The sequence below is a fragment of the Lagopus muta genome, chromosome 2 (assembly GCF_023343835.1).
Source record: "Lagopus muta isolate bLagMut1 chromosome 2, bLagMut1 primary, whole genome shotgun sequence".
Taxonomy (NCBI): domain Eukaryota; kingdom Metazoa; phylum Chordata; class Aves; order Galliformes; family Phasianidae; genus Lagopus; species Lagopus muta.
In genome coordinates this window covers 108294114-108319736 of record NC_064434.1, presented here as the reverse complement: position 1 = coordinate 108319736, position 25623 = coordinate 108294114, and the positions used below count along the sequence as shown (strand labels likewise).

The window sequence follows — 25623 nt, the reverse complement described above, 5'->3', positions numbered from 1 at the left end:
AGGAGCAAAAACATCTCAATAACATGCCTGGTTTTTACATCAAGGTGTGTAATGGGTGCTCAGAATATGGAATATTGGCTAATTAGCTGAGCACAATTACAGATGCGAGCACTTTCCAATCACATGCTGTGCTCTCTTTTTGCATCACACGAGACCCCCCCAAACTCGAGCTCACGGCACTTGAGAGCCTTTGACTCAGCCCTGCACCTCACTGCGCCCCATCTTACTCAGGGCTGCTGCTGCATTTCCAAAAAGCAAATGTGTGTCCAAACTCTAACAGTTGGGGTGATTCACCAAACCAGGAGCAGCCCCAGCACCTCACTAACATTCATTTGCCCTTGATGCTGCAGGTGCAGTCCGATAGGAACCGTCGCACCGCGCGGCTTCACACAGAACGCGCGCTCTGGGAGCAGCTCAGTGTAAATTGTGGCGTTTCCATCATACATGAAATTCAATGGGCTTTTCATTTTCAGCATAAACCTAAACTAGTTAAAGTCAGTGTGTGGAAGCGCCTCTGCAATGAAACAGCAGTTTGCATTAAAATTACATCATATTGTTTTGACGTGTCTGAAGCAAAGGTTAAAATCATCTTTTTGCTGGACATTGTTTCTGTCATATTGCCCCACCGCAAAGCTTCAATATGAGCAAGCCCAGAACGATGTGAAATATTTCTGATACAAATTTTATTTTTATGTGAAACTATTCAAATGCTGCTGTACAACATGAACTACCTGAACCAAATCAAATCCTCAGGTCAATTCCTTCTTCCGAGTGCTCCTTAGATAACAAAGTCTTGTTCTGCGAATCTGTTCAATATATTAAAGTTGATTCACTCGGACAGTGTGTAAGATATAATACATTAATCTGGGCCATTTCAATTTCTGAGGCTGGGACTATAAAACTGGTGTGCTGCATATCTAATTTTTTTTGAATACCTGATTTATGCATCCCTCTGATGCATAGTGTCGATGGTATGGTGGATGCGGCTGCTGCATTAACAACGGGCTGCATCAGCACTCAAATCTTATCTTGTTAAATCAGACAAATGTAGCTCAATGAAAAGGAAGGAATAAATGCCTAGGATGGTTGAAAGGAGTGAATTTTAATCCTGTTTGTTAGGGGACTTTCATGGTGGGGGCTGAATGACTGAGGCAGGAATGTCCACCAAGAGCTTATGGGACTATGAATTATTGTATGCTTATACATGCATCTACACACGCAGGATATACAAAGACACAGTTTTTCATTTTATTTATACACAGACAGGTAAACATCCACACACCGACACTCATCCATATACACACACACACATTTTTAAAACTGGAGAAATAAATGGCTTTTATTAAAAGCAGGTCTGTATATACAAAGGGTGCATTTCCACCTCCGATTCAAGAACAACCGTAATTGCTTCTTTGTATATAATTCATCATTTTATCCAGTGAAACAAAAGTTATCACATGGACTATGTATCCAGAAATAGATTAGATTTTCAGAGTAATTATATATGTTTATATGATTTTGCAGATAGCTGTAGCACTGCTGTCGCTCTATACACAGTCAATATTAATTCTCAAGGAAAGAGAATGTTCCTGTGTTTGCACAATCAACGAGACCTGTAGAAATAAGCTGTCTGCCAGACAAGGAAAAGTTGCAATGGCACACTTCTCAGACTCAGCCTGGCTACTTACAATAGATAGAATGTATTTTCAGAATTAATTCTTAGGGAAGACCCTGCATCACTGATCTTTAATTTCAATTGCTTTCTCTAATGAATTCTTGTATTTTACCTACATATCATACGGCAGTAAGGAACATTTGTTTATTTATCAATAAAAATGTGCTTGGGGAATGGGAAGGACCACAAGCACTATAAAGCAGGTGTGGTACACACGAGCGAGGTTATATCTGGAATTATGTAACTGGCTCAAGGGTGAGCATTCACATACATTCTGCCATGAGAAATATGCTATTTAAGCATGCAGCTTAGCCCTCATTTCCTGCTCTTCTTTCTACCACGACTAATTACAGCCAAAGAAGGTGCTGTCAATAGCAGATCTCATCTTCACCACCTCTTCCAAACCCAGGAAAAGACACTTGAGTGCTGAGATTTCATTTCCGTTTTGACTGAGAATGAAAGCTCATCTTTAAATTTGCAGCATGTAAATATTTTAGAGTTCCTCCCTTAAGTTAAGCCAAGCTAAAAATAAATAAATAAACCACAGTAAAGGAAAGCAACGACAGAGGCCAAGACATGACAGAGATAACTCATTATAAACCTTTTTGATTCAATTATCCAGGAGAGGTTGGGATACGTAGCCCAAATACATGCAGGCTACCAGAAGAGAATACAAATAAAGCCTATGTTCTCACTTTTCCTAAAACTTACAATGGTGTTCCTATAAACCATGCATATTAACAAGTGTGCAGATCAATTCAAAACTGTATTTCTGTTTCGGGAACAAAGGACTAAAAAAAAGAAGTTTGTGTCAGTGACTCCAAATTCAGCTGAAAAATAGGAGTTTGAAGGTGAGCCTGCTTTGGAGAGCTGTGCTGTGAATCGGGAGGTTCCAGTTCCTGGTGAGCCTGAGGATGCTCTGCCATACGAGAAGTCAGAAGAGGCTTTCTGGGGACGGCTTGGAAGGCTTCTCTGTGTGCACATCTTACTGTGGCCGTTCCGCGGCACTCCGCGGGTGACATGCCTGGGGTGCTCCTGATGTCCCTGATCCCCAGCAACTGCTGCCCTGAGCTGAGAGCCCCGCTTTGGAGCAGGAGAGACAAGGGAAATGGCCAAACCTTGGGGAAAATACAGATAAAATGAGCAAATCAAGATAATTGTGCTAATTATCATAATGAAGGAAAGATTGTGTGCTTGCATGAAGGCTCTCCCTCCCCCTCCGTGCAGGATGCCACGGATGCATTCAGGGCAAATGAGTTCCAGGCCTGGCGAGATGCTCCAATTTCTGTCAAAGTGGCTCCATTACATGTGTGGCCCCCAGGGTCAGGCTGCATTAGCCAACTCCTTTATTCCAAACATGATGAACTAAGGAGGCAGCAGTGTATTCCAGAAATGCCTTCACAATGGATATTTGCAGCATCCATAAGAACTTCAGCTCAGTTTAAAGTGGTGTGTTTTTTTGTTTCTTGTTTTTTTTTCCCTCTTTTTTTTTTTAAATTTTTTTTTATTATATGGTAGAAAAATAAAACATGAAATATCTTTAAGGTCACGGAACAGTGACCTCATTGGCTGGGCTAATTTGATTGTGCCAGAACAATAGCACTGTACTCCTCTGCCAGCGAAGTGCTTGCTAATTATGCGATTTGCCCTTGATAAGACCTTGGTGGGTCATTCAGCAGTTGTGATCTGTCACTGACTTCTAATCATGTATTATCGTCTGGGTGAGTCAGAATGGTACCCTAAGCTTTCTGTCTTTACAGCAATGTGGCACTCTAATTACCTTATGCCAAGTGGATATGCAGAGACTGAATTAAGTGATCACTGTGATTGCCTTCAAAATCTTCTCTTTATCCTTTGTGTTGCTTCTCTGCAATTTACATTTTAAGATGCCGAGAAGCTTTTGGTGAGACTGAAAATGCCACTCTAAAAAATAATGATTTTTTAATTTAAAAAGCATAACACTAAATCTAAGCCAGACCGATGCTTGAAAGTGTTAAAATGCTGCTACACAATATACCTCAATAAGAATCTCCCCGTAAACTTGCTGGAAACTATAAGACATGCTTTACCTTCCAATCTGCAACCAAATGAGAAACAAAAGGAAAGAAGCCTGATTTCTTTCTAAAGTTTGAACAATTCAGAACTGCTGCTTAATAAGCCAAATTAATAAGTGGTTTTCTACATTATTGTGCCTATAAAATATACATACCAATATGAGAAATACTACAGATTATATATAAAGCTTAAAAAGCTTTGGCACTCTGTTCACCATGCTCATTCATGACAGTAAAAATGGGTTGACCCTGTAAGCCTTACAAATTTGGGAGCGGATTTTTCACATGTTGGTTAACTCGTTTTGCAGCAATTTAAGGGATCTGTGTTAGGTTAGCTATGAAAATGCTCCGTGTTTCATCCAGTATTTTAAAAATCTGCCGGAGCAGCTCTATTGTTGCATAGCAACTCTCAAAAACTACAAAGCAATCTGTTATGGTAAACCAGTCATATTAACATCTGTATTTGCCCAGAGAATGATCTAATGCCTTTTGCAAAGAAAACATGATGATAAGTCGCTAGATTAAATAAACAAAGTAATGATTTATAAAATTTGATAAGATAAATTTGCCTGAATCATTCTTGAAAATATGAACTCTGAAGTGCTACTTGAAAGTTGTCATAAAACAGACAAAAAATCCTCACAACATTAAATTTATTGCACCACTAACAGAAAATAAGGATTTTTTCAAAGCTTTTCCGTATTGTATGTCAATATTGCGGTATAATTTTTTTTTTATAGAAACAAACTGAAAAAAAAAAAAAAGAAAAAGAAAAAAAAGTCAATAAAAACCATAAAGGACAATTGAGAAAAAAATTGCAAGCCTTATTTTCCTTGAATCACATGACACACCAGCAGCATTATTTGCTGAAGCCTTGGTTTGTTGGGGGGTTGGGGGGGGAGCAGGCAGAGACAGAGAGAGAAAGAGAAAGAGGCAGAGCGCCTAGAAATAAGATGCATTCCCTGGGTGGCAAAACAAAAGAGCCCAAGAAAGAGGGGGAAAAAAAAAAAAAAGCTGTAGAAAGTTGACACAGTCAAGAATAATGGCTAAATCTATCAAGTTTGATCAGGTATGCTATAATGAAGCGGAGCTTCATATTCCAAGCAGGGACAATGAAGACAGAAGTCAGGCTCTAGAAATGTGCTGCTCACTTTGTGCTTGGAATATGCAGCAGCCAGCGGGGAGCCACAAGATAATTACACAGTATTTGTGTGGTTCCAGGGAGCTTCCTGCGCAGGTTGAATGCCCGCGCTATATTAAAAGGCAGCACAGTGAAATGTTTTTAATGAATATTTTTGTCAGGGAAAGAAAAGGCATTTGAATGATTTTTGTGTATGCAGGGAACCAGAGGTGGAACATCACTGTCAAAATACAGGTACCTTTATTTATATTTACTCCATTCCTTACAGTTTCAAGAGCCTAATGTCCTTTCAATAATACAAATCAGAATGCTAGGTTAATGTTAGTTAGGGCTAATTGCAAATATAGTCCTTTAACTAATGTTTGCTGTTAGCATGTTTTGGTGAAATCCTACATCAAACCGGCTCAAAACTACTTTCATTTTTATTTCCAATAGCATCTGAAATGTTTAGACACATTTAATCAGAAAACTCAAAGACGAAGTAACACAGATGTTGATACTTACTATTCAGTAGCCCTTGGCAGTGATAGATCTAAAACACAAGAATACATTATTTCAGCACTCTGTAATTCTCACCTAACAGATGTGAATAACCCACTGAATTAAAAACCATAGACACAGTACTCAGAAATGCTCTTTTAGCAGTGCAAGCCATTGTATTGACCAACCCTAGGCTTTTATATGCATACATATATATATGTATACACACACACATATGTAAAATAATTTGAAAGGCTTCTTGCAGGTCCTGATTTCAATATTATCCACACCTAAGCAAGCCCTTGTTTTGCTGTTTAAGACAAAATTACTTCTAGCATGCATGGACAGAATCAGTTTGCTGTTACATGCTGCTCCATATTGTCCTGCAAGATAAATTAAAGCCATCTAGGTGCCACACAACCGTCCTCCGCGAGAAACCCAGGCATGTCCATTTGCTCCCTGCTTTATACCAGTGACCACAAGGCACAAAGACTTGGGTGCCTTTTTTTAAAACAAATAGAATGCTAGGCTTTACAGTGAAGCCATGATACCCCAGGTGAGAGAGGCAGCCTGGCCACCATCCAGGAGGACCCGAGGCCAGCATGAACCTCTCCACTCACATGGCCCAAGACACACAACTCAGCTGCTCAAGACCTTGCCTATCAATGGCCAAAGATCAAACAAGAGAGAGAGAGGCTTGTGTCTCTCTCTAGGGATTTTCTTTGGTGTACATTTTAATAACTGTATGATTTGCGAGAAGTAAGGCACAAATTTTGGGGAACCTGGAAACAAGGAACACAATTAGAAGGAGTCAGTTCTTTGGTAGTGACACTTCAGAAGCCACTGCAGCAGAAGTGCAGAGAGTTCCTTTGCACCATGGTGGAGAGAGAGCTTCCACTCCTTGCATTTTTAATTCTGCTTTTGCAAAAGCAAAGCAAGGTGTTGTAACAACAAACCTTGGAAGACTGCAACAATGTAGAAAGACACTTCTTCAGTTAGGATGCTGACGATAAAAAACAGCTTGAGGAGTCAACGTAATGCAGTGAGACAAAGGTGGCTTTTTCTTATTTAAAGGACAATAGAAAATTTTTGAGTACTTTTGATATTGCCAATGCTTTTAATGTTATAAGCATCTAGAAAGAAGTGCCCCACATTATGCAATAGTAAAAGCAGAACGTAAACTGCAGTGTAACTTCAGTTATTTCCTGTTTTGCTGCAGTATTTGAATGCATTTGCACTTAAATTTCAAGTTGTGAAAATTCTTGCGAAGAAAACAGCTCAACAGGTTCACTTTATCTTTATATCTTTCAAGAGAAAACAAAATCAACCCCCCCGGAATCACTGAGCAGTGTTACTCAGCCCTTATTACCCACAGGGATCGATTCTGCACCTTGAAACAGCAGATTTACCCTGGGCAGGAACAAATCCTAATCCAAGAGGGAATAAAACGCTTCACACATGAATCCCCTCCTCCCCTTTTTTAATGTTTTGCATTCCTATTTCAGCTACACTGAACAGTACATTTTCTGAAACTATCAGAGGACTAAGGTGGAATTCCTCTATAGGAATTGTCAGTGGTGCAATTTTTTTTTTTTATCAGGGAAACAAATGTGACTTTTACTCCACTCTTTGTCTATTTAGCAGCTCTAATACAAGAGGAAATCTTTCAGATGAAGGGGTAAACAGCTGCCACGTTTGGAGCCCAAGCAAACATCGTAACCTACATCCTGTCCCCCTGAGCAAAAACTGCACAAAAACTTACTCAGTGGCAAACCAGGCAATGGGAACTACTAAGTGATTGTTTTCATTTTATTTTTGGCAAGTTCTTAAAAAAAAAAGAGGAAGATAATAATCACAGCTCTGGACCTCTGGATTTTGAGGTTGCCTTTTGCAATTAAGAGCAGATAGTTGTAACTAATCAACCATGGCAACTCATGTTTGCTCAGCTTCAAGCAGTTCACTCCACCAAATATATTGGTAAGTAACAAACATATGTAGCTACAGCTTATAGAGCAAGGAGTGAGCTTCCATGCAACCACCACAGTACTGCAAACCTATTTTTCATTTTTGTTTTCTTGTTATTATAAATAAGCTGAAAGTAGAATGCATTCATTGGTCAGATTCTCCTTTAATTGCACCCACCCATTTAATTCCATGTAAGCCAGTGCATTACATCAAGTTTACAGGAGTCTGAGTGACAGCAGGACTCACAGAGGGCACTGGAATCCACTTGGGTTTACACAAGTTTAAGTGAGAACAAAATCGGGCCTTTAAACCGGAAAAAAAAAAGAAACCTTAACACCATCAGCATTCTGCACAAGCATAACACTACAAGCAGTCTTCCTTACAGAGCCATATAAACTGGTTGATGTAGGCAGAGTTTCTTTTTGCATTTGTATATTAAGCAGTAATTTTGCCAATATTTACATGTACATATCCCTAAGTACGAGCAGAGCCGGGAATATCAACTACAGCAGTTAGTCCCATTGCATGAGATGAGCTTTGCATCAAAGGGAAAAAGGCTCCTCTCCATCTCACATGCTTTATTTTATTCAACCAGCTCTTTTTCACATTGTTATATCCAGTGAATATAGCACGGTTGGATTCAGAAGAGAACCTTAAGCGTTATCATAATGCTTAGAAGCAATGGCTTCACACTGTATAATCTATCAAAGGTGTCAGATTTACAAAATGCAGATTTTCTGTCACATTTGGGCACTATAAGCACTGTATCTTTTCACTAAGGTGCTGACTGCTGTTTTAATGAGGCCCTTTGGTGGCTGTAAAAAACTGAAAGGAGAGGATTATAGGGGTTACCCTAGGTATTGTCTATTTGTCTTACAAATTTCACACTAACTACCAATTACATCGCCATAAACCTTTTGGCTACTTCAAGCTATATGCCATATAATACATAAAAAATACGCTATGTTAACCTCTTCTATATTATACGAGTAACTACAGCCACTGATGCAAGTAACATATCTAATGAAGCCAATAATGAGCCTCTTTAAAAGTAGTCTTGTTATAGGAATAATATTAGAGCAGTTCAGTTAAAGGCTAAGGTCCATTATGGCATGCTTCCTACATTCTGTGGTCCCAGGTCTGAAAAGATGCTGACACACTAATTCAGGCTCAAGAAGGGCATTAATCTCACAACCTCCTACTTGTCATGCTTAATGGGACATCCTGCCTAGGTGAAATGAACCTGATGTATTCAGGTAAACATAATTTAATAAGGAAGAAAAAAAATAGCTGGGGTCCGACATAACGGCAAGCAGAATGTTTATAATTTAGTCACAGTGGAGAGTTCATGCTGGACTGAGAAGTAAGGAATGCAAGGAGAAAAAAGAAAAGGGCAAATAATGCACAATTTGCTTTAAAGACCGGCTGCTGAAATATGAGTGAATTTAAGGGAATACGCTAATTCGGAGGAGGAAGAGATGCACTAATGTGGGGCTTAGAGCACTTGAGTGTAAAATAGAGATCTGAAGCCACAGAGTATGATATTTAAAAGGCAAGCATGAATGTCAGTGAGTAGCTGTATATCCTCTTTTGTCTGTCATCAATCATAAGTCTAATAAGCCACCTAAAATTATGTTGGAGACGCAGAACAGCACCAGCAACAGCAGCTGCAAGAAGCATGTGCCATACCTGTGGCTCAGGTAGCAAAGGTGGGACCCATCCCTCATCCCAGCAAAAGCCCAAGGACAACACCTGTACAGAGTGCTGGGGCTCTGGAGCTCTGTGGTACGGGATAAAGATGTCTCCTTGTGATTTTATCTCCTGCTGACTCAAAGTGCAAAAGATATTGCCACCTACAATTTACAGAATACACTGCCTTTTCATTTACACACCGAAGCCAGGTGGCTATGAAAACCAGATTAGGCTGCATCCCTTCACCCGGGAGGAATGGGGCTGTATTTCCCAGATCTCACCCTTTGCCACCCACTGAAGCAAGGAGGTTGTGCTACACATTCTGCATTATGTGAGAAAGCAGAATGAAAGCATGAGATGCACCAAGGGGATAATGCTGTCATAGATGCTCTTTGGTCAGCAGAGAGAAGGGAGCTTTGGAAAAAGCACAGCTTGCCACACGTCTGTGGAGCTGGGCTGTCACCCCCGATCTTTGTGTGCATGTGGCTTTTTCTTTGTTTGTTTTAAGTAAACTACATCTCTGTTTCCCTTTTTCTCAAATAGGGTAAGCACTACCATAGCACTGAAAGACAGCAACATAAAACAGTGAACTTTGCTGTTGCTGGATTTTGTTTTCATCCATGGCCGTGATCATTTTTTATAACTGGGCAGTGGGCTTATGTCACGTCACTGGAGTAACTGTGGTAAGGGGAAACTAGGTACACCTACAAGTGTCGTATTTGTTTTACAGACTTGTTGTGTTCCAGAAAGGGAATCAAATACATCTTTTCTGCAGCAATTAATTCCTTTGCCATGCTCCTGATTGCATCAGACAAGTGCAGCCCAAGCTGCATTTGTCTCACACTACTGAGAAGACTTTCTTTTTAAAACTCTCTTTTTAACTCAACAAAACAAAGGGGTATAGAAAAAGCAAGATTCAATTGGTAGAAGCTTGCAAATGCAGATGTTAATCTTGTTAAGCCTTGAAACACACAGTCCAAATAGGCCTTTGCTGCCTCACTGGCTCCCAATACACCTTTTGACCATAAACATCTGGGTATTTTATCTAGGTTGATTTTTGCAAGCAGTTTACTCTAAAGCCACTAATACATGCTATTTCAATGGGACTCCACGGTGCCTATTAGGTGCTGGCCACGCTGAGCAAGGGTGTGGGTTGTCAAGACGTATAGCACCATGGGGAGCTGTAGGAGACACTGCTGCTGGAAGGCAGAAAGCCTACTGGTGCTCGCAGGTGCTCAGAGGAGTGCACTTGCTATTAAATTATTTCACAGGGAGAGGCCTATTACCTATGAAAGCAAATCCTGCTCCTAAAGGCCAGTGAGAAAGGACCAGAACCCTCTTTGGGGGAGACAACGTGTCCAGAGGGATGAGTCCTAAGGATTCCAAGCAGCCGTGGACTTCAGATACATAATAGGTACAAGATACATGCATGAAGTATTGTCAGTGAGTGATTTTCTACCCTGTAGATACTCATGGTCACCAAAGGATGGCCCCAAAGATACTGATGGTTCAGAGATTCAGAAATACATATATAAATAATATTGTCCACTTGCAAGTGCTCAAACTAGCTACTTGTAAGGGATATGAAAACAGCCCCCATTGAGACTTTTGTCCTGAGGACATCTTGCAGCCACGGCGTCCTAGGAAGTCAGCTCATTCTATACACTTTTAACTTACTGGAAGAATCTCTCCTGACTCATGAACTTTGAATAAGCCACAGACCTACATTCTTAAGCTCCTCTCATCTTACAAATGCAGATATTCTTTCGGGCAACATTTCTAGATAGTTTAAATCAGAAAATATTTTGGATGGTAACGAAAAAAAGCTGTAGCAATACATCTGCAACAATGGCATAGGTTGTGTTTTGGCACTCAAATCCCACAGCACTGTGATACATGGTGTTTTCTTCAGAAAAAGACTGTTTTGTTTTGTTTTTTTTTTTAAAATAATAAGTTAAAAAGCCCTTTTTTAAAAACAACAGATAATTTAATTTTCAGATATGAATAACTATGGTTTTTTTCTGTCTTTTTTCACCTGAGTTTGGATGCATATGGCCATTGCCTTTGTACTAAAAATGCATGCAGCTATCACACACTACAAGAACCCACCACATATTCAGCAAGACATATTACATTCTTGCACTTGAAACAGCTTTAGAGAGGAAAAAACCTTGAATTTTTTGTAAGGAAATCCTAAATTATGTTTTATTAGGGCCTGCTTCACAGTCAGAGTGTACCCAGAGTTCAGAGGACCTTAATCCAGTAAAGCCACGGACACAGATTTAATGATGAATGTTACTACATTACACAAGTATCACCTCTTATTGATGTAGAAGCCCCAGCTCTCATGAGTCTTCCTAACCCAGACCAGCTAAAGTTTTTAGGTCAGCAGTTAAAAGTAGAAGTGCCATTTCAGTGTCATGTCGAGTTCCACATCACAACTCAGAAAATCACTCGTAATTCAAAGAACCTGCCAGTGAGGACAAATGAGAAAGACAAGAAGTCTACAGGAGCTCTACAATAGTTTCCATAGTAAAGAATGCAGAGAACTGTCAACAAGGCTGGAAAAATGCCTTCCCAATAGTCTCCCTCTAAAGGCATACAAAGAGCTCACTGCTTGCTGCTCTTCATTAAGGAGCAGAGACATACAGTGCAATAAGCCTCCTCCAGCCTTTCATTCTCCATCTTAACATTAGGCCCTAGTGTCATTTATAAAGATGGGTTTCCACTTCTTTCAGAACCAGGAAACCTGGCAAGGGTTTATCCAATTCTCAAAATACAAGTATGTGGTGCTCTGGATGGAAGCATCTGTAACTGAAGCTGTCAAACTTCACAGATCCCATAATTTTGTAAATTATATTGAGCTGAAGTTTAGTGAAACAACAAAAAGGAAAACAATTTTTCAATTTCTTTTGCTGTTACAGTATAGAAATGTGTATCTTTTCTATGCTAGCACCAAGTTCACATGTACTTAGTTTTCAGGACACAGACTTTCACAGCAGTTCTTCCCCAGCTGCTTTAGGTCATGGAGAACTTGAGAGGACTGTAGATTTTCAGGGAAGGAAGTAAGAGTCCAGTAGCTACAAAGCTTCACCTTACCACCACCAGCTGCAGGGCTGAGTGCCACTGCACTGAGAATGAGGAATTTCAGTGATATTCAGTTGTCCATGGGGAGGCATCAGCCCACACCAAACCTAAAAATGCAGTGTGAGTTTTGAGAATCAGAAAGCAGGTACGCAGCTTAACAGCTGAGCACACAGTGTGGTGACAGTTAAATGTTATATGCCTTCTTCAAAGACATATCCATTCCTTTACATTATCTTACAAGTACCAAATCCACTTGTTCCAGCACAGTGCCATCATTTGTATCTGGCTTTTACATTGCTCAAAAAGCATAGCTGTATTTGCTGGAACAGTCTTTCCATACTGATCACAAAAGTTTCCCCTTAACTCTGAATAGGAGAATGTGTCAACAATTAGATTTGATGTTTTCTGAATGAATTCACTCTAAAACAATTTTGCAAAAAAAATAAGGTTTAGAAAAGATTTTTCCCAGTCTCTCTCTTGAAATTCTCAAACTGTTGCCATGTTTCCCCCACCCCGCCAACATTTTAGGTTTCTATTTTGCAAATGGGAATTGTGCTCTATAAAAATGGCTCTGTAGGACTGGGTAAAAAATGTCACCTTAGGTACCTGAATTAATAGTTCACTTATGTACTGCCTTAAGTCTTTACTATAGATCAGCATAAGTGTGCCAGACAGACAATTATTTAGAGTTCACATTTTTAGAAGGTGCCAAAGCCAACACGTCTTCAAAGATCTCAAGATCTCCCTGAATTACACAGATTTTAAAAATAGAAAGCCCCTTGCAGCTTTCCTTAGTACCCCTGGCAATGTAAGATGGTGGAAAAAGTTGGCAGGAATAAATTCTTCCACAGAGTTTCTAAAGCTGTAATTAATGTTAACGAAGCAATACCTTGTATGGCAAGGAGATACAGCATAAATTGGATAAGTAAGAAAAATGATCAGCTGTGTGCTCTTCCAGTATAGTACATCAGAGTATTGCCACTGTAAAGCTATCGTTATTTTAAACCATTAAATAAAACTACATAAATTTGCAAGCAGGTGTTTCTTGTTGCAGGAGTACTGAAAGTTGTAATGCAAACAACCTAATTTTAGCATCTATGCAGAGCGAGAAGTAAATTTACTGATCACTGATGCATTGAGCACAGGGAGGACACAGCCAGCGGGAGCTTCCAGCAAGATTATCCTATTAAAGCAGGAAGGCTTCACGCGGCTGTTAAGGAAGTCGTCGAAAGCAGGTGATGTACGTGGGGGGTTTGATGAGCAGTCGCGGGCCCACTGTACATGGTAAGTTGTTGTTTTCTGCTCAGCTAAGCAGCAGAGAATTGATATGTTAGCAATGAAGTGCAGTGACAATTAAATTGTAACTGACCTACATGTTACCATCATTACGCTTCCTCTTTTTTACTGCTTTCCTTCTTATTTAATCACACAGTATGGGGTTTTTATTAGGCTGTAATGTTAAAATCTTCATCCATTTAGCTATAAATGTTTGACTGGATATCTATCAGACTTCCTCGCACTATACAAACAAAACCATTTTGCTGAATCATTGTTGACTTGTTTGTGGCCTAATTTAATGAGTGTAATAACTTACATTACTACCCAGTTAACATTTAGGAGCCCAGAAAAGACCTGCGAGCATGCAGCAAGCTACTGTATATGTTTTCTATTCATATCACTCCTCTTTGCAGTAAATTTTACCTGACAATATGCACTTCTTTCAGTGCAGGCTTTGCTTCTCCTCAGCCCAGGTTGAGCTGAGCTGCAACGCTGAAACATCAAATGCCTCAAAATGTTGATGCATTTTCAGCTTTCTAGGTATCAGGCACCTACTTACATAGCCTTACACAGCCAGTAAAACATCAAAAATAAGGCTCAGCATACATTCATGGCATCACACTCATGCTGGAAACTGCATTACAGAGGAAGCAAATACCCAAACAGTTACTGCTCCTGGAGAAGAGCAAAGCTTCCAAGCTAAATATGAAAACTAGAGAAAATTAAACTCGCTAGGGCAGACCCTAGACAGATAAGGAAAAACAAATGTTGCTGCTTTGTTACATGGTTCTTGCAGGGCCTGCTCTGTAAGGATGTGAGGCTCTCTGGGAGCCCAGGGACATCTGTGGAGGCTGTAAGCCTGCAGCCAGTTTGCAGTGCTGTGAGCCCAGTGCTTCTGAGGCACCTTCCCCAAATATATTCAAATGATCATCTTATTTGTGTCCCAGAAGGGAAGAAAAAACATAAAAACAAGACCAGAAGAGAAGAGCACCAAAACAAAACATCAGTGACCCAGAAAGCGCAGACCTCACCATGTGGTCAGCCTCACCAGTACTGCCACAAAAGCTGGATACAGCTCTATAGTATTCTAAGGGAAAAGCGAGAAGTGGGTTACTCTGAATTTTTAAATATATGTATAGTTTTACACTTATTATAGATGTAATTTTGTTGTTTAATATTTATATTACTGTTAGAGTTAATCCTATTTCCAGTTTCCTCCCCCAAACAAAACTTTTCCCCACATTCCTTGCCCTAGGCTCTTAGCCTGTAACACTGGGCAAAGTGAATCCAGGACAGAAAAATAACACCCTTTTTAAAGAAAGGACTGTTCATGTCTTAAGGAATGGCACCTAAGAACAAAATTACATATTTTACCGCAACATAAAAGATTGTGAGTGTTAGGTTGTGGGATACAACTTCAAGATCTTCCAAACTGAAAACCAAGCAGTGTGAAAGTAAATCTGCCCTAACAGTGCGTACCAGTATTTGAGGTACACTTTCTTCATGGGTATGTTTGACCATGAAGCATACTACTTCAGTACAAACTTCAATAAATTCAGCAATGAAACCTCATTAGTAGCAGTTATCAAATCAGAGTGCATTGCTTTTGCCATCAATAGCATTTCGTATGGAAACAAAGCTGATCAGGACACAGCTCACAGCTAGTTAGTAACAGGATACTTGCGTTCATATTAGAAACAAGAATCCCTAACAAATAACTAAGAAATACAGTATCTCTAATAAACCACCTTTCTAGAAACCTTCTTACTGATATCCTTATCAAGATTATATTACATTTTCCATCATTTGATTCAAATAAAAAGCGCAACAGTAAAACAAGAATCAGTAAGACCAACATTTCTTATTTTAGAAGGAACTGCTCTAGACTTCAGTAACAACAGCTAAAAAACTGTGCCTGATCAGCTCACCAGCAGTTCCATGAGAGAAATGGCCTGAAGAGTTGGATGGAGTATTTATATTCATTACAGGTTGGAGGTCTGGGACTTGGTTGAGTACACAAAAACTAAATCAGAAAGTGGTAAACACAGCATGATGTATGCTGGAATAAGTTGTTTTCAGAACAAAGTGCATTTGAGGGGGCATTCTGGTTCCTCATAACCAGTGCTTAGTTGAAGATTTTGTTTTATTTAGCTTCTCCCATCCTGTAGACCCCAGCCTGCCTGTAGTGCAACAATGCAGAACTTCCCAAAAAACACAACCTCAGGTAATCTCATAAATATAATAATAATAATAATAAAAAGTCACGGAGCTCTTAAAATCAGATTTATTATGGCTACAGTGTAGAGTTCTGTATCAGGAGAGGCCAAGTCAATTAGCTATAGTCTGGTTAGGAGCACCAGCAGATTTGAGCAGCACAAGTGGAGCTGAGCAGGGAGCAGAGGCTGTGCAGGCAGCAGGCAGCACAGGTACCTGCTCAAGGTCCTTTGCCACTGCCTTGGAACATTTCTTACTGTGCTGTGAAGCGCTCACTTAAAAGCTTACTATATTACTTATTGGCTACAGAGCTTGATGTTTTGCTTTGCACTTTTAAGTCCTTATCAAACACAAAAGCTCACTTCAGCACAGGTATTGCATGTGAGAGTGTGCCTTTAGTACACGCACCAGCAGTGCCAAGCAGTTCCAGCACACGGCTGCTCTAAGCCACCACCTGGCCAGCCTCCACCCCAAAGGAATGAACACCGCCGAGATCTTGACTCTATTTTGGCACAATGCTTTCCTAATTGTTACAGCCACAAAACCCTTCTCCAGCAGTGATGGGGAGTTAAAACAGCAGTGACCTACACGGTGCATCCTGGCAGAGATTTTGCAGCAGGATTATTATCTCGTATTCAGTGACTGCAAACTGTTCGGAAGTAGACAAGGGAGGAAAGTTCAGATGTAACTGAGAGATGCTGGAGGAACTACCAGAAGGTAACTACTTGATACAATGACTACACGCAGGTCATTTATTTTATTCTTCTATTCATGTAAAAATACATTTTCTATTTTATATATAATGAACACAAGCATCATAATACTTTTTTTCAAGTACAGAGCCACGCTGTGCCTTCCTTTCTGGTGTACAAATGCACATGTAATTTTGTTGGGACCAGCTGCTTTACTGATTTAAGAGACTTATTGTAAAAGATACACATACACCATGTAGAGTAAGCTGTCAGTACTAGGTAAAGGACATTTCTAAGCAGAAGCTTGCAGGAGATACGTTAACAATAAACATCAAGGCAGACAATACGGAAAAGCTGAATCCTCACAAACTCTGGCTGTAAAATTTTTCTGCACCCAACATTTGCTACGTCTCAGTTGGAATCTTAAATGAAACCCAATTTCCACATTCAGTACCGTCAGGTAGATTCAGCTGAGTGCTTCTTGCCTTCCACTGTAAGAGGTGAAAGCTCCAGTAATAATTTAAAATGTAGACAACTTTAAAATAAACAAAGCATTTCTAATTGTTTCTCAGGAAATCACTAAAATGATACTAAATTTCTACAATTGCATACGCTGATTTTATAGCAAGGATATCAAAAGGTACAAAAATTTCTATCACATCCTGAGCTGCTCTGGATTTCAATCATTTGCAAGTCTTCTGAATTCAAGTTTTTTTGTGTTATAATTGATAAGTGTCTAAATATTTACTGTTTGTGGTTTTATAAGAAATAATGAAATATTTAAATTTATTCCTGAATATATTCTAGTTAATCCATAATTCTCAGGATATATATACATATATATATTTTTTAAGTCTGTCATTTTATTTTGGGTAGAACAAAACATTTCAGCTGTTCTGAAGCACTGTTACCTCTTCATGTGGCCAGTAAGAAGGAGAAACACTGCACAACAGCCACACAAATCATTCAGTGAGCAGGCACACCTGAAGTTGTTTCTACAGCCATGGCCAAATTTACCAACTGATTTTGCAGTAAGATGCCAACCGAACAGTTTCTCTTCCTCCCTCTATTTTGTTCATTTCAATTTTATTTAAAAAGGATTGTTCATTATTCTACTTAGGAAGATCCTCTCCTTTGCTCACAAGAGAATGTACAAATGACACCTCTCTCTCTCAGGATTTGCGTTTCACCAGAGCAGCAACATTAGGCAGAAATTTGGCTTCGCCATTTTTAAGGCCCTGGTCAATGTCAGTCATACAGGGATGGGAAGACATTTTCATTATTAAAATAGCTGTGGAAGAAGTCTTCCTTTCTCTCTGAATGTGATGCTGCAGAAGAGAGGCACAGACTGCCACAGAGCCTACATAGTTGCTCACTGACATCAGAAAGCCTCTCCAAACATCCCTTATACCTCTCCAAACATCCTGCCTCCTTAAAATAGAGTCTTGATTTCTCAAGATTTAAGGATGAATGATCATGTATGGACTATTTTGGAAAAACTTTTTCCTGAATTTCTGTATTTTCACTGAAAATTGAGGAATTCCAGCAATTTTAAAATATTTTTTCAACACAAATATTACATGCATAGTATTTGATCATTTATATTTTGACCACTCCATTTTAAGATAAATGATTTAATTTTATTTATTTTAATTTTAAAGCTGTGGCATGAAATGCTCTTTACTGGTAATATAGTACTAGTCTAACAAGTCAAACTGCAAATCATTTATTAAAGGAAAGTTGTACTGTGAGATATCTGAATTCAATATATAGTTCTATTTCATTTTAGAAGCTTTTACCAATCTCACAAATAGCAAAATGTGTGAATTGCCAAAGAACAGTATGTTTCAAAGCATTGAAACAGTCATGATTATTATAAAATGATTGAATCACAGAATCACCAAGGTTGGATAAAACCTCTAAGACCATCCCATCCAACTATCCACCTATCACCAGTATTTCTCACTAAACCATGTCCCTCAATACAATATCTAAACATTTCCTGAACATCTCCAGGGACAGAGACTCCACCACCTCCTTGGGCAGCCCATTCCAGCACATCATCTCTCTCTCAGAGAAGTATCTCCTTACGTCCAACCTGAATCACAACTACAGGCCATTCCCTCTAGTCCTGTCTCTACTTACATGGGAGAAGAGGCCAATCCCCACCTTGCCACAATCTCCTTTCAGGTAGTTGTAGGTCACCCCTAGCCCACCTCCAGGCTGAACATTCCCAGCTCCTTCAGCTGCTCCTCATAAGGCCTGTGCTCCAGACCCCTCACCAGCTTTGTTGCCCTTCTTTGAACACACTCTAGTGCCTGAATGTCTTTCTTGCAGTGAGGGGCCCAAAACTGAACACAGTACTCAAGATGCAGCCTCACCAGTGCTGAGGGATGATCCCTTCTCCTGCTGGCAACACTATTTCTGATACAAACCAGGATGCCATTGGCCTTCTTGGCCACCTTGGCACACTGCTAGCTCATGTTCACTGATCAAGTACTGATCAATACTCCCAGATCCATTTCCTCTACACAGTCTTCCAGCCACTCTGTCCTAAGCCTGTAGTGTTGCCTGGAGCTGTTGTAGCCAAAGTGCAGGACCTGGCACTTGATCTTATTGAATTTCATCCTGTTGACCTCAGCCCAGCTATCCAGACTGTCCAGATCCCTCTGTAGAGGCCTTCCTACCCCAGGCAGATTGACACTTCCTCCCAACTTGGTGTCATCTACAAACTTACTGAGGGTACACTCAATGCCCTCATCCAGGTCGTCAGTAAAGCTATTGAACAGGATAGGTCCCAATACCAACCCCTGGGGAACACCACTCGTGACCAGTTGCCAGCTGGATGTAACTCCACTCACCATCACTCTCTGGGCCTGGCCATCCAGCCAGTTCTTTAGCCAGCAAAAAGTGATTTGTCCAAGCCATGAGCTGCCAGCTTCTCCATGAGAATACTGTGGGACACAGTGTCTTTGTTGAAGTCTAGGTAGACTACATCAACAGCCTTTCCCTCATCCACCAGGAGGCTCACTCAATCATAGCAGGAGATCAGGTTGGTCAAGCAGGACCTGCCTTTCATGAACACATGCTGGCTAGGTCTGATCATCCAGTCGTCCTGCAAATGCCATGTGATCTCCCTCAAGATGATCTGCTCCATAACTTTTCCTGGCATCAAGGTCAGGCTGACAGGCCTCTAGTTCCCTGATTCCCCTCTACAACTATTCTTATAGGTGGGAGTCATCTTGGCAAGCCTCCAATCCACTGGAACCTTTCTGGTTTCCAGGAATACTGATAGATGATGGAAAGCAACTTGGCTATCACCTCCACCAGCTTCCTCTGCACCATCAGGTGGATCCCAACTGGCCTGATGGAGTTGTGGCAGTTCAGGAGTAGTAGGTCTCCAATTGTCTCCATCTGAAACATGGGGGGGTTTATTCTGCTTCCCATCCACGACTTCCAGGTCAGGGTGCCCTGAGGATATCTGGTCTATAACAGACCCCCAACAAGATGTCTGCCTTAGTTTCACTTTGAAGGGACAGCAGCAGACACCGTGTGATTATGCAAGTGTCATACTGAAATTTCAATTACTAAGCTTTGTGACTTCAAATATTTGATGTTTTTTCATTGATATTTCTGACTCTTATCATCTGGATCTGGTAGTTAGACCCTGCCAAAGCAAGTCTCTGTCTCTGAGTGTTCTTTTTCTTCCCACTTCCTTCTTAGTGTGGCATGGAAAGCATGACCCATGGATGTTAGCACAAAGAATGTGAGGAACACTGTTAGTCCTAACATAACATCAGCAGCTTGGGACTTCTTGTTCAGCTCTGTGTGCCCAGATTAACATGCTGGAAGGCAAAGATGAGAGCCAGCCTCTCAGCCCAGCCATCAAACTTCTGAGACACCACATCCATGCAGGATGCACTGGAGCAGCGATCTTCCGTGCACCATGCTTTGGAGCTGGCACAGGCCAAGGGTGCAGTGCTCCATGCTCTCTGGGAAAGCAGGAGCAGCTCAGAATCACTGTCAGGCTGCAGCTTAGACAGCTGAAAACAGCTCCCTGAAGCATGGGGCTCAGACTTGTGGAATCCAGCAGGAAATGAAGGTAATACCCATAACCAAATATAGTTTTCTTCAACTTCCTGGACAGGGGATCTGCAAAATCTCCAAAGATAATCCTATATTATTCTTTAAAACCTCCCTGACTACTGCTGCTCATATTGGACAGAAAGCTCTGGATGTCCTCTGCAGACCTGAGCCCCTTGCCTGAGCCATTTAAGCACAGCCCGTCCATGTGTGCAATGCTGCACCCCTCAGGAGCACGGTCAATTTGGCACCACGGTGTAAATAACCTCAGCTACTTCAAAACATCCTTGTGTCTGTTGGACAAGGCAGGATTGAGATTAACTCCACAATTCCCCTGTTAGCACAGCTAAACCATTAATGATATCTATTCATGTTATATGTCTAAATGAACGTACACTGTTTCCAAAGTGTTGTTCCTTTCCTACGGTGAAGCTATTGCCCTAGCCCTGCAAATTTAATTATTTAATCAGTTTGGCTGAATTTCACAAAGCATTAAAATGTTAGATATTACTTAACATTCCTTATAAATTGCATTTATTAATTTCAGGAAGGAAACTTGCCATTGCTACAGCAATTTAAATTAGTACCACATGGTTACAGACTGCTGCTGAATGATTCTTTGGGGGCAAAATCAGTTCTTTAAAAGTATTTAAATGACGCTAGAGATAAGCTAACTACATTTTCGTCCAAGAAGTCACAATTTATCAAAAATGTAATAAACCATAGACAAAATATTCATTGTAAGCTGCACATAACGTGGTCCATGAAATGACATTTTAGCATCTCTCACTGTGGTCATCCTAAAGTTTGCTGACAGTGCAGAGTAATGCTCCATTGATATTCAACAGTCCCCATCTCTATGTTCCTCTGTCATACCATGACTTTATGCACTCCAGCCCAGTCTCTCACTGGTAGTAAATCAGTCAACTTGGTTATACAATGTTGTTCAACATTATCAATATGGAAAGCAAATGAGGAAAGGAATCCCCCTCCTTCCCACTTGTCCTTGCACTGCTCTGACACATGCACTCTGCCAGTACGCCTCAGCAGAATTCTCTCCATCCCAAGGATGATTATGGCTCCTATGAAAAATCACCAGGCAGCATGAGCTGTGGCAGTTCAACAACTGGAGACCCTTTAACCTTGATGTAGCAAGAGTACACCAGCACCTCCTATAGGAAAATCTGTATGGAGAGCACATATAAAATAACAAAATAGATGTATAAAATAATAGATTCATCTTCCTGTGCCTAAAGATAAATATTAAATAATCCTATCTGCTTCTGGCTGAAAATTAATTTCTTCTAAGGCAAATAGTGTAATACGTATATGCGTTTCAATTCCCATTTGGCAAAGAACCTATTTTCAGTATGCAGTATGCAGACTTTCAAAATACTAGAACTATGTTCATCACAGACACACTTAAACAAATAAAATTTTCTTCCTTCGGGTACAAATTCACTATGGTCTGATAAAATATAGATATATTTTTAGAGCATCAGTATTCCTACCAAATCCAGATATTCAGACTAAAAGCACTCTTTTTTAAACCTTTCCTTTTCTTCTTTGAAAGATGAATAATAGGTTTCATCAGAAATAGAGTGTCATTACTTTAAAATAGCTCCAGAGGTACAGCTACATAATGCTAAGCAGCGCCATGCAGAGATGCTCAAGAGATTGCTCTCAGAGAGCTAGCCCAAGTATCACGTACAGTCAAGATGTGGTACTACAGCACAACAAATCTGAGCCTATGCAGAATAATGACATGGCTGTGTTGCTCCTGGTGGCAAGGCTAGCTCACTCCGAATGAGTTCAGGCATCTCTGCATAGCAATGTATCATGCTATTTAGACATAGTGCTAGATTTACAGGAGTATCTTATGCCTTAGCAAGACAGATTTTTCATGTGTGTTTATGTACTATGCCTAATGTATCCTGTTACTCTGAAAAATTCCTCTAAGTTGTTAATTTCTGTCTCCAACTATTCAAATACCTCTGCAAAGCAGGCCCAAAGCTGGCTGCTGACTTTGTAGCTCTGTGTACTTAAATGAACATGCATATGCTTAAAAATGTAGCCATACATACAGCTACCCGGATTAATTCATTACTTGACACAGGATGAAAAAGCAAACACCAGCATAAATTTCTTTCTGCTCATGCATTAACATGCAAGACTTGACCAGATGAAGAATCTGACAAATAATTGGAGGTGCCACAATAGTTCACAAAATCATGAGCTTTCTGGTAATCCATGTTTTTCTCTATCCCTTCTAATCAAACCCTCTTCCCCTTTCTCAGACAGAGGATCTGAACTTTTTTCACATCATTCCCCAGGTAACTTCTTTGCTATGGTAAACTTGAGGCATGTTTTGTCCTCACTTGAATATTTTAAAGTTTCCTCCTGTGCCTGGAGCCCTTAGCAGTAAGAAAGAATGATTGACCTTACACATTACCCAAGTATGGAGAGCCTGGATATCTTTACAAGGTCATATGTTCCTCATGATGTTCTTCCAAACAGCTTCCTAACATACAAGCACACAAATTTACTGGCACACTCTTCATTCTAGGTTGTTTTGTGGTCCACTCTGAGCTCCATAACGAAGTTCCTTGCACTAAATTTGTCCACTGAAAATTTTCTGGTTTATCTCCGTGTCAGTATCTTATTTTGAACCTATTCAGTTGCATACAAACAAGCTGTTCTCATGCAGGATGCGCAGATCATAGATTTGGATGAAAGTTCTTCCACACTGACTGATGTTCTGAAAACATCCAGGTCAGCTGTGCTTACAGATGTGTTAAGTAAATGGCTGCACTATATCTGGATTACTATCTGCTAGGATGAAGATTAAGATGCAATTATGTACCATGATGTATTTCAGTTTAAAAAGTCAAGAAATGTACACAAAATAATATGCATAAAATCAACATTCTGTTGGTCTAAAATGCTAGAAAGGTATCTTTCTTATTTTGTGTCTTTCTGGTATGGTGACTACCCTGGTGCAGCACACAAGGAGACAACAGATATGTAGATTACAGTGGTAAGGAGAAGGGATCCAATTCTCAGAAAACACAATATGATAGGAAGCATTTGTTGCTACTACTGAAATCTGTGCATCCAAACATTCCGTGAAGTCGAATGTAATCTTAGGCTGCCTGCTGCCTTGGAAACTAGTGGTCAGATACTCTCTGCAGTGGGCATAACCAGCTAGAACATTTTGATTAGGTGAAATTTCATGGAACTAAAATATTTCACACGCTGGTTTCAGCAAATTTCTTCCAAGGACTGAGAGCATTCTTCAGAAAAGTTTGGACAGTGGGTGTTTGTGCACAAGATTCAAGTCTCTTTTGGACCAAGTGGTCTAGAATTAAATCAATGGCACGTCAGGGCAAAAATAGGCTATTTAGACTGCTAACAGAGAACAAACTCAACAGATTTAAAAATATTTTTTAGCTGAAAGTTAAATAGACGTGTCTACTTTTGTTTGTTGTATGATTCTTTGCTGAAACCAGCGAAGCCTTGAGAATTTGAGTAAAGTTTGCCCATTTGCCCAGAAGTATCGTACTGGGGCTACAGAAGCTACCTATATAGACAGTTTCATACAAAAGGCTAGTTTACAGAGGATCTAAAACTACTGAAATATCAGTTAATGAGAGTATTACCTCCTAATATTCTTGCTTTGGAGAAGCAGAAATTCATTTTCCTCAGATTTTAAGGATGTAAGGCTGACCAAAAAGTGTTGTTATAGCAGGATAACGTAATCAAATTAGCAAAGAGAAAGTGTATCAGCTTCATTATGTACATTTCCATGTGTCCTACCCCCATGGGACAAGAGCTGGAGCTCAGAAAGAATGCCTGGTGGTGGTCAGGAGGATGAGGAAGGGATAGCCATAAAGAATTTCTCTCTAGGGGGACTGATACATAAGGCAGTAGAAATAAACTGAAGATCTTTTCAGTCTTCAGCTAAGTAAGAAGTGTAGCAAACACAGGTGAGGTCCGGAAATGAAGGTTTAAAAGAAAGCTAGAAAGCACATTCAGAGCAATGATCTGGTTTCTGAAAGCTGAATCTAAGGCTTTGAAGGAAAGAAAAAATAAAAACATTGATAGGACACCAGACAACGAGTGAGCTAATTAAAATGGTCTGTTGTGGAAGGCATCTGCATTCCTTGTTTATTATCAATTTGTTTAGGCTCCAATTCACCAAGTGTTTCCAAATCTGGATAGATAGCTCTTTCCAATAGTCTAGCAAAGCCAAGTTTTACCTCCTGTTCTGTTAGCAAGGCTGGATCTTAAAAATGGGAAATAGACTTCTTGCATGGGTCTACAAACCTAAACAGCCACTTGAAAATCACAGAATCATAGAATGGCTTGTGTTGGAAGGGACCTTAAAGATGCCTAATTCCAATCTCCTGCCATGGGAAGGGTTGTCAACCAATAAACGTCAAAAGCAGGTTAGTTTTGTTTTGCTCTGTGATCACCTTGTGAAATGTTCCTCCCAGCCTGCAGAGCTACCACTGCAGCTCCCTGACTCCAGTGCCATAGCCAGGATTCCTGTAATGGGTCAGACTGGAATTGTGATGGCCAGATCCTGCAGATTGCCATGACTCCCCATCAAACTAATGCTCTTCATTAAAAATGTCCTTTCAATCACTCGCATTTCTTTGCATACAGAGAGATGAAAACTCCTGAGACTACTCAAGGTCAGCTATGCATGTGGATATCCCTTTCCCATATTTCAAAACTTCGAAATGAGCTCTATTTTTGCTTTTGGGCTTTTACACTACCCAAGAGCAAAGCTGCCCTTTGAAAGTACCAGGCAGGTCACACTTTCCAATAACAGTCATTAGCAGGTATGCCTGGGATTTTGAATTCAGCACATTTGTATGGAAGTCATCCTCTTGTTGTCATTTCACTCCTTACGGATCATCTCAATATCAGGCTCGTAAAACCAGTTTGTTCCAGAAAATAAAAAGTACAGATGCATTTCTGAAAAAGGAAAGAAAGGAAAGAAAAAAAAAAAAAAAAGCCACTGTGAAACAAGCAGTGCTATTACTCTGTGCTCTCTGAAGGCTATGGTCAGTGCAGGGGAGGTTTCACACCTACTCATTCCTTTGTAGCGATCATGTTTTTACAGTTTCAAATTTAATATTTTTTCCTAATATATTAGACATTACCTCCCATGTATTTAAACTGTACTTAAAAGCATGCTAAGAACTGGTAATTCTTTAATGGTTGTTCACTTACAAGCGATTGTGGGTCATTACA

General features: G+C 40.1%; 1 long non-coding RNA gene across 26 annotated transcripts in view; it reads right to left on the bottom strand.

Annotated features, from left to right (window-relative positions):
- The window catches only part of LOC125688811 (uncharacterized), a 457848-nt gene that overhangs the window by 202168 nt on the left and 230057 nt on the right, over positions 1 to 25623 (bottom strand). Inside the window, exon 3 of one of the 26 annotated variants that reach the window (XR_007374890.1) lies at positions 5375 to 5402. The exons of the other annotated variants lie outside the window; for them this stretch is intronic. This is a non-coding gene — a long non-coding RNA (uncharacterized LOC125688811). The remainder of the gene's footprint in view (positions 1 to 5374; positions 5403 to 25623) is intronic. 26 annotated transcript variants of the gene reach the window in all.